A 9,976-nucleotide genomic window follows, 5' to 3' on the forward strand; every position below is an offset into this window, starting at 1 on the left:
TTCCTTATCTGTGAAGTGGACAAATTATGCCCCATTTTATAGAGGGGTGTGTGTGTGTGTGTGTGTGTGTGCTCGAGCATACACATGTTAATGGATCCCAAACACTGGACCACACAGAGAAGTATGTTTGTTGAAACTCATATCTATATGCAAAAACTCATGTCATATTTTTAACTGTCTTTTTCCAGTGAGATAAGAAACTGTTCTTTTGGTCTTTGAGGGTTTTTTTGGTTCTTCTTTTTGTCTTTTGTTTTTGTTTTCTGATTATGTATTTTGTTAAAGTCTGCTTTATTTGGTGAGAGTATGCTAAGTAGTTCTAGCTGGCCTAGAACTCACTATGTTAAGACCAGGTTAGCCTTGAGCATGCAGGAATCCCCCTGCTTCTATCCGAGTGCTGAAATCGCAGGCATGCACCAACACGCTTGTTTTGTGTCTGTTTTGTACATTTCTGGAGATCAAACCAGGAGGAGCATTCTACTAACAGAGCGACATCCTAGACCAGTATTTTCAACTTTTAAGAAATGGTGGTAACAGGGTGGGGTTGTGGGTGGGTTTGGTGTTGTTTGATGTCTTTATAAGAAACAGGCGTTTGAATCCCAGATTATAAAGGGAGAATGGACCTAGCAAATTCCACAACTTGAGACCTCAGGTTCATGTGAATTCACCATCCCCAGGGACGGAGTACTGGCATGAATTTGGCTTCTCTTTCCACTCACTTTGAAGGAGCCTTCCTTTTCACCTGCCAAGGATCCTGTGGTCCTGGAAGCATGAGCAGAAGGGATGGGGCAAGCAATCTCCTCCAGTACCTCCTCCCATTTTGCAGTTGGGGATAGAAGCCAAGGAAGAACACTGACATGCCATGGAAGGAGACAACTGCCCTGTCAACCTGTCACAAACCATCTCACCCATCTAATAAGCAGGGATGAGCCCCCTGAAGGGTGGCACTCCAATGCGGGGTACTGGAGTCAAGAGGACTCGGGAGACGGAAGACGGAAGAAGACAGAGGGGTCCTGCTGCAGATGCTCCCAGTTTGGGTGCTTTCCAAGCAATCTCCTGCCCTGTTCCCCGCTTTGTCTTAAACTATTCTTTCCTAGCCTGCTGAGCCACGCTGAGCCACCCAGAAGAAAAGGACATCAAAGATTCACTGCAAGTTCTTGTAGGACTGGGTCTTGGTTTCCCTCTGTAGAGCAGAGGCTCTCTGTGAAGTTCTGTCCACACCTCTTTGACAATAGTGCATTGGCCCCATTGATCCCTTCTCACCCAGTTCCCGGATTGACCCTGGGGTAAGCCAGTAAATTTTGTTTCTACTTAAGCCAGCTTCACTTATGTTTTGTTGTTGTTTCCAATCTAAATAGTCTTAAATAATTCATCTGCACTTCTCTAAAAGAGATAGTAGGAGCTTATATATTGATTTAGTTATTTGCTGAGACAGGGTTTCCTGTAACACAGACTGGCATCGAACTCAAAACATAACTGAAGATGACTTCAGACTTCTGGTCCTCCTGCTTCCACATTCCAAGTGCTGGGATGGTAGGCATGCATTAACCAGCTTCAGTGGGCTTTTGCTTGATTTTTTTTTAATAGAAGACTATCTAATACATGAGCTATTCAAAACCAAAAGACCAGAATGTGAGGCCAAACTCTGCCACATATGATTTGTGTGGCTTACAAGTCAAAGACTACATTTCTTAGGGAGGGAAGATGTGAGAGGAGGTTTGAGACACATACCCCAGGTTGGTCTTGAACTCACTGGGATCCTCCTGCCTCAGCCTCACAAATGCTAAGATTACAGGTGTGCACCCCTCCCAGGCTTCTTGTTGCTACTGCTGCTGCTGCTACTGTTATTGCTGCTGCTGCTGCTGTTATTGTTTTTAGTCTGTGTTTTACTATGCAGCCCTAGCTGGCCTCCAACTGTAGCAATCCTCCTGCCTCAGCCTCCCAAGTTCTGATGTTACTCTTGAGAGTCTTATTTTCTTCATTTGTAAAGTAGAGAAAAGCACACTTCCTCCTCCTCACAGATGCTGAGAGGATTAAAAGAGATAATGGATAGAAAAGAGCTTTGTAAATGGAAAAAGGGCTATAAATATAAGTGATTATCATTAAAGTTTAATAATAAGTGACGTCTCCAAAGAAGAGATACAGCAGGAGCCTTAGAGATGCACTTGCTAAGCTGTAAGGGCCTGGGACGGGATGTGTCCCATTTTAAAGGGCGAACTTACAGCAGTTGAAGAAAGGAAACACGAGGTCTGTTCACAGGAAGAACATCTCATGGGAACCAAGAAGGAACAAGGATGGAAAGATTATAATGGAATATGGTGGTGTGCACCTGCAATGCCAATGCTTCAGAGTCTGGGGTGGGAGGAAGACAACTTCGCCAGCAATATAACAGGAAGGAGCCCCTCTATTTATAAGGCTGGGGATGTATAGTCCAGTGGAGTGCTTTCCTGGCATTCATGAGACCCCAGGTTCCATCTGTAAGGGAGGAACACACCCAGCCACCAAATTCTCAACACAAAGGAGATTACCGAAAGGGGCAAGCAGGAGGTTGGGGAGGTTGGAAAGGCAGACAGCAAGCAGCAGTAACAGCAGCAGTGGCAGTAGGCAGAGAAACCAGGAGAATGCATACTAAGTGTCAGGGTACATGTGTTTAATCTTAGCACTTGGGAGGTGAAGGCAGAAGGATCAGGAGGGCAAGTTTATCTTGAACTACATACTAAGCCAATCCTGACTATATGAGACACTTTCAGAAAATAAAAAATAAAGCTGAGCATGGTGGTGCACACCTTTAATCCCAGCACTCAGGAGGCAGGAGCTGGAAGATCCCTGTGAGTTCAGGACAGTCAGGGCTATTGTACAGAGAAACTCTGTCTCAAAAAACCAGCAGCAGCGGCAGCAGCAGCAGCAGCAGTAGTAATTTTAAAAAGAAGGGGACTGGAGAGATGATTCCGTTGGTAAAGTGCTTGCCATGTAGGTAAGAGGACCTGAGTTCAATATCCATGTTAAAAAAAAAAACACAGGTAAACAACAACAACAACAAAAACAAAAACAAAGGCCCCACCAGTCTCAGCAGTATACAGGCAGCACAGTAGAGACAGGAGGATTTCTATGGTTCCCTGGCTAGCCAGGCAAGTGCAATCAGTGAGCTCGACAAAAGATAATGAACAGCGAAATAAGGAAACAGTCTACATAGAATCCTGACCATCAAATGCTTTTGCATGCTCTCTTGAACACACACACCACACACAAACACATACACCACACATACCACACACACACACATCAGATTCACACCACACACAAACACACACACACCACATACACACATACCACACACACCACACATACACCACATACACACACTAAACACACATACACCACACATACACACATATCACACACATACACACCAGATACACACCACACACAAACACAAACACACACACACACACCACATATACACACTAAACACACACACACCATATACCCCACAACACACACACACCACACATACCACATACACACACACCACATACACACATACATACAGCATACTCCACACACACACATATACACCACACACACATAAACACCACACACACATATCACATACACACCACACACATCATACACACACACACAAGAAAAAAAGGAATGAAGAAAGAGAAAAATCAAGTCATGAGACCATAAGGCAAGGACCCTGCTGGAGGAGCACCCAGAACAGAAGGTCCCCAGAAAAGCTCTGTATCCAGCCTAAGTGCACAGTTCGACTTGTGTTACCATCTAGGTCCCCCATCCTGTACTTGTACTATTCCATTTAATACCTATAGTAAGCCCTTTCATAGTGTAAGGAGCTGAATCGTGTGTCACACTGTTCCTATGTTAAAGTCCTAACTTTCAGCAATGTAACTGGAGTTGGAGATAGGACTTGAAGAGACATAGTAAAATGAGCTGCCGTGCATGGACATCTGATGACTGGCATCCTTACAAAAGAAGTTAGGACACAGACAGAGCTTAGACCAGTGGTTCTCAAACTTCTAATGCTTTGACCCTTTAATACAGTTCCTCATGTTGTGGTGACCCCCAGCCATAACATTATTTTTATTGCTGCTTCATAACTGTAATTTTGCTACTGTTATGAATTATACTGTAAATATTTGATATGCAGATGGTCTTAGGTGACCCCATGTGACAGAGTCATTTGGCAAATGGGTCATTATACGCAGGCTATAAACCACTGACTTAGGCCAAGACACCAGCATGTGAAGACACAGCAAGTAGGCTAAGCAGAGAGACCTCATGAAGCTTTAAAAAAAGTTGATTTCCAGTTAAGACACACAATCTAGGTGAACATGGTGGCGCACCCAGCACTTGAGAGGCAGAGGCAGGTAAATGTTCTGTGAGTTTAAGTTCAGCTTGGCCTACATAGTAAGTTCTAGGCCATGATGGCTCGGGAACTACATGTTGAGATTATATATATATATATATATATATATATATATATATATATATATATAGTGACTGGCAAAGACTATATATATAAATTAGTTTTTAAAAATTTCTGGTGCACACCTATTGTCCCAGCACTTGGGAGATTGAGACAGGAGGATAGCTATGTCTAAAGTCAGCCTGAGCCACAGAGTGAGAATTTATTTTAAAGCAAAAAAACAAAAAGAAGAAAGGAAGAAAAACAGGAGGTAGGGGGATCCTTTGATTGTCCACTATGATTGTCAGACTTGGTGATTCTCTTGACTGCATCTGGAATTGACTAAGAGACAAGTCTCTGGAACCTGTAAGGACTTTGCTTGACCAGGTCACTTGAAGTGGGATGACCTATCCTAATGTGGACAGCACCTTCTGGTGCCAACCTTAGATATGAGGTCAGAGGAAGAAAAGCATTTGCTTTTTGCCTATTTGCTTTTTCCATTGCTATAGAGTTCATCCACCCCACTGCTGCCACTGCTGCTGCCACTGCCATTCTTCACTGACAGCAGAGCCCAGCTTCTTCAGTCTTTCTATGTGAACTGAAGACCAATGACTCCCCAGTAATCCTCCATTGTCAATACCAAATTGGGAATGCGAAGGCATCCAGCCTCAAGGCTCAGAGCTATTGGGATGGTAGTCTGTCTGGTGAAGGCAGCTATTGATGAACTACCCAAACAGTAAGCCAATATAATAAATCCCCCTTTAATATAGATTATTATTCTATTAATTTTGTTTCTCTGGAGAACCCTGACTAACACATTGTCTTTACAGTTCACTTGATGTGAGGAGCATTTAGTTGGTGCTTACAGTTTAGAAGTTTCAGTGATCAACATGGCAAGAAGCAGACAGCTATGGTGCTGGAGTAGTAGCTAAGAGTTTTACATACTGTCTGCAGGCAGCAGGCAGAGGGAAAGAGAGACACTGGACCTGGTATGGGTTTTTAAAACCTCAAAGCACAGCTCTACTGACATAGCTTCTCCAGCAAGGCTACAACTCCTCCAATGAGGCCGCACCCCCTAATCCTTCCCAAACAGTTCCACTAACTGGAGAACAAGCATTCAAACATATGAACCCCTTGGAGCCATTTTCTTTCAAACCATCACATACATTTATGAAATAAAAATAAGTAAGCAGTAGAAGAGATGGCTCTGTGGTTAAGAGTATATACTGCTGTAGTAGAGCGTGCTGGCTAGGTTTATGTCAACTTGGCACAGCTAGAATCATCTGAGAGGAGGGAATCTCAGTAGTGAAAATGCCTCCATAAGACAAGACTGAGGGCTAGCCTGTAGGGCATTCTCTCAATTAGTGATTGATTTGGGAAGGCTTAGCCCACTGTGCATGGTGCCATCCCTGGGCTTGTATTCCTGAGTTCTATAAGAAAGCAGGCTGAGTAAACCTAGAGGAGCAAGCCAGTAAGCAGCATTCCTCCATGACTGTGTCAGCTCTGCCTCCGGGTTCCTGGCCTGCTTGAGTTCCTGTCCTGACTTCCTTCCATGATTGTCTTAGTCACTGTTTTATTGCTGAAGAGACACTATGACCAAAGCAACTCTTATAAAGGAAAACATTTAATTGAAGGCTTGATTATAGTTTAGAGATTAGTCCAATATTGTTGGGGAGAGCATGGCAGCATGCAGGCAAGCATTGGAGAAATAGCTGAGAGCTACATCCTGATCTGTGGACAGAGAGAGATAGAGACTCTGGGTTTAGCATGGGCTTTTGAGACCTCAAAGCCCATCCCCCAGTGACACACTTCCTCCAACAAGACCATACTCCCTAATCCTTTTGAATAGTGGCACCCTCTGGTGACTAAGCATTCAAATGTATGAGCCTATGAGGGACATTCATACTTAAATCACTGCATTGATAACAGTAATGTGGAGCTATAAGCCAAATAAACCCTTCCCTCCCCAAGTCGCTTTTGGTCATGGTGTTTCATCACAGCAATAATAACCCTAACTAAGACACAGAGGATCCACGTTCAGTTCCCAGCACCCACAGAGGGTAACTTACCTGTAATTCCAGCTCCAAGTGAACTGAGGTCCTCTTCTGGCCTCTGAGCTCTCTCTCTCTCTCTCTCTCTTTCTCCTCTCTCTCTCTCTCTCTCTCTCTCACACACACACACACACACGATAAAAACTAAAACAAAATAAACAGGATTGTATATCACCCTGACTTTTTACTTACTGAAGTTGAGAAGACCGAGATAGAATACAGGAAGTGATAAAATCAAGTCTAGTGTTGGTCAAGTGTGTAGCGCAGAGCACTGGCTAAGTATAGTGAGGCCCTGAGATACATCCCCCAAATGCCCTAAAACCCAGTTTGAAGATTAGATAAAATAAAGGAGTTACAGAGACAAAGTTTGGAGCAGAGACTGAAGGAAGGACCATCCAGAGACTGCCCCACCTGGGGAACCATCCCATAAACAACCACCAAATGCAGACACTATTGTGGATGCCAACAAGAGCTAGCAGACAGGAGCCTGATAAAGCCAGTGCCTGACAAATACAGAAGTGGATGTTCACAGCCATCCATTGGATGATGCACAGGGTTCCCAATAAAGGAGCTAGAGAAAGTATCCAAGGAGCTGAAGGAGTTTGCAGCCCCATAGGAGAAACAACATTATAAACTAACCAGTACCCCCAGAGCTCCCTGGGACTAAACCACCAATCAAAGAAAACACATGGTGGGACTCATGGCTCTAACTGCATATGTAGCAGAGAATGGCCTAGTTGATCATCAATGGGAAAAGAGGCCCTTTGTCCTGTGACGGTTCTATCCCCAGTATAAGAGAGTGCCAGGGCCAGGAAGTGGGAGTGGGTAGGTTAGGGAGCTGGGGGGGTGGGAGGGCAGGGATAGGAGATTTTTAGAGGGGAAACTAGGAAAGAGATAACATTTGAAATGTAAATAAAGAAAATATCTAATTAAAAAAAGAAAAAAGTTTTAAAAAGATTAGATAAAATAATAATATAGTCTAAGAAAATAAAAATGAGGGCTGGAGAGTGGCTCAGTGGTTAAGAGCACTGACTAGTCTTCTAGAGGTTCTGAGTTCAATTCCCAGCAACCAATGGTGGCTCACAACCGTATGTAATGGGATCCAGTGCCCTCTTCTGGTGTGTCTGAGGACAGAGACAGTGTACTTACATTTAAAAAAAAAATGCAAAAAAGGAAGGGCTGGAGAGATGGCTCAGCAGTTAAGAGCACTGACTGCTCTTCCAGAGGTCCTGAGTTCAAATCCCAGCAACCACCTGATGCCTCACAACCATCTGTTGTGATCCGATGCCCTCTTCTGGTGTCTGAAGAGAGCAATAATGTGTGTGTGTGTGTGTGTGTGTGTGTGTGTGTGTGTGTGTAATAAATCAATAGATTTTTTTTTAAAAGAATGTAAAAAAGAAGAAAAAACGAAAAGAAAACAGGAAAAGAAAAATGAAAACAATTTTTTTTTAGACCTGCACTAAAAAATAATCGACAAGCCAGGCAGTGGCACACACCTTTAATCCCAGCACTTGGGAGGCAGAGGCAGGCAGATTTCTGAGTTCAAGGCCAGCCTGGTCTACAGAGTGAGTTCCAGGACTGCCAGGGCTACACAGAGAAACCCTGTCTTGAAAAACAAAAAAAGCAACAATCACTTCTTGGCCTTCTGGTTAAGCTCAACGTAAATAACAGAACAGTATAAAGCAAGGGCCCACTCGGCTTCATTCTTTTCAAACAGAGATCTGAGTTTTCTAACAACTTTAAAGTAAGACTTTCCTTTCCCCAGAGGTTTTGGCACCTTGTTACAAGTCAGCTGACTTACTATGCCAGCTATACCATGCAGACTGGTTATTTAAGGCTGCAGCAAGAGGATCACAAGTTCAAGACCAGCCTGGGGAACTCAGCAATATTTTTATCTCAAGTCAGAAAGGAATGGAAAGCCAGGTGTTGGCACAAGCCTTTGATCTCAGCACTCGAGAGGCAGAGCAGGTGAATCTCTATGAGTTAAGGTCAGCTTGGTCTGCATAGTGAGTTTTAGGCCATCCAGGCTACATGGTGCGTCCCTGTCTCAAAAATGAGCAGAACATATAAAGGGATGGGCCTGTAACTTAGAATTAGAGCAATTACTTATCATATTGTTGTGTGACAAAATATTTCCTGGAGAGACTCAAGGCATACATGTGCTCACAGTGTGAGCCCACTACTGACCAAAGCACAGAGGCCACCAATGTCCAACCTGGTGAACCAGTGAATCTTATTGTGGTTCCTTATAGGAATATGGGGGAGGGGTTACTTAATGGAGCAGAAATGACTGAAAAGCAGCTGCGTCACCAAAGTCCAACCCCAGCACCAGTGACAACTCAAAGCTGGGAAACCGGAAACATACTGCTTGAAGAGTGTCCTTTTGGGGTGCCTCAGTTGGTCCAAACCTCTTCCAGGCAGCTCAACTATTTTCTGCCCCTTTAGGCAGATGTTGGGGTTCAGAGCTTCATTGCAGTTCAGCTTGTCTGAGTCGTATTGGCCTAAATGAGAACCTTCTTTGCAGCCCAGCTCCCTTCCATCTGAGAGGGACTCAGCTTTTATTCCTTATTCAGGCAGAGAGGGGTGTGGTGAACCTGTTCAGTTTCAGGGACTTCCTGAAGTTAGTTTGTGTTGTTTAGCTTCCAGCTCAAGGAGCTTCCTGCAAGGTGGAATGTTTTAACCCTAGGAGGGACATCTTACACATCACAGGTTGGAACACATTCTGGATCCCAACATCAAGGCCTACGTGCTTTAGCTTCTGTGTCCATCCTGTTCCAGAACCAAACTGTTTTGAGCTAAGAAACTTAAGACTTTAAATTGTCACATACATACTGATGTTGAATTGTATTTTGTCCATGTTTTAGGAAATTGGTTTTTGATGTCAATGTGCTTAACTTTGTCATTTTTCTTTTTCTTTTTTTTTTTTTTTAATAATGGATTAAAGCTTGCCATGGGTTTTCAAGACAGTCTGGGCTATAAAGCAAGAACCTGTCTCATACAAAACAACAACAAAATCAATGGGAACTCCCCACACATGGTCAAACACAGCTGCCATTCCTGCACTTGGGAAGAAGATGAGGAGTTGAAGGCCAGCCTCAGCTACATAGCAAATTTGAGGCCATCCTGGATTACATGAGACTCTGTCTCAAAAACAGAGATAATGGGAACCTGGCTTCCTTCGGTTTTGATTTCTATAGGAGATTGGTGTTGGTAAGCCAGACATGCCTGTATTTTAACTCTCCCCTTTATTGTTTACCCTTACATTTTTAAACACGCATCGTTAACAGGATAGCTAAAATAAACTAGGCTGTCTCTGCTCCACCTACATAGAAACAGAGTGGGGAATGTTTTAGCTCAGAACCATACTATGCCATTGTTATGGTCGTTTGCATATTTTTGGTTGTGTTTCTATCTAAAGCCCTCTAAGCACAATATTTTAAAGTCAAGTTTATTAAGAATTAGGTACCTAAAACACATGTTTTTCAGTATTGACAAAAACATG

The sequence above is a fragment of the Mus caroli genome, chromosome 6 (assembly GCF_900094665.2).
Source record: "Mus caroli chromosome 6, CAROLI_EIJ_v1.1, whole genome shotgun sequence".
Taxonomy (NCBI): Eukaryota; Metazoa; Chordata; class Mammalia; order Rodentia; family Muridae; genus Mus; species Mus caroli.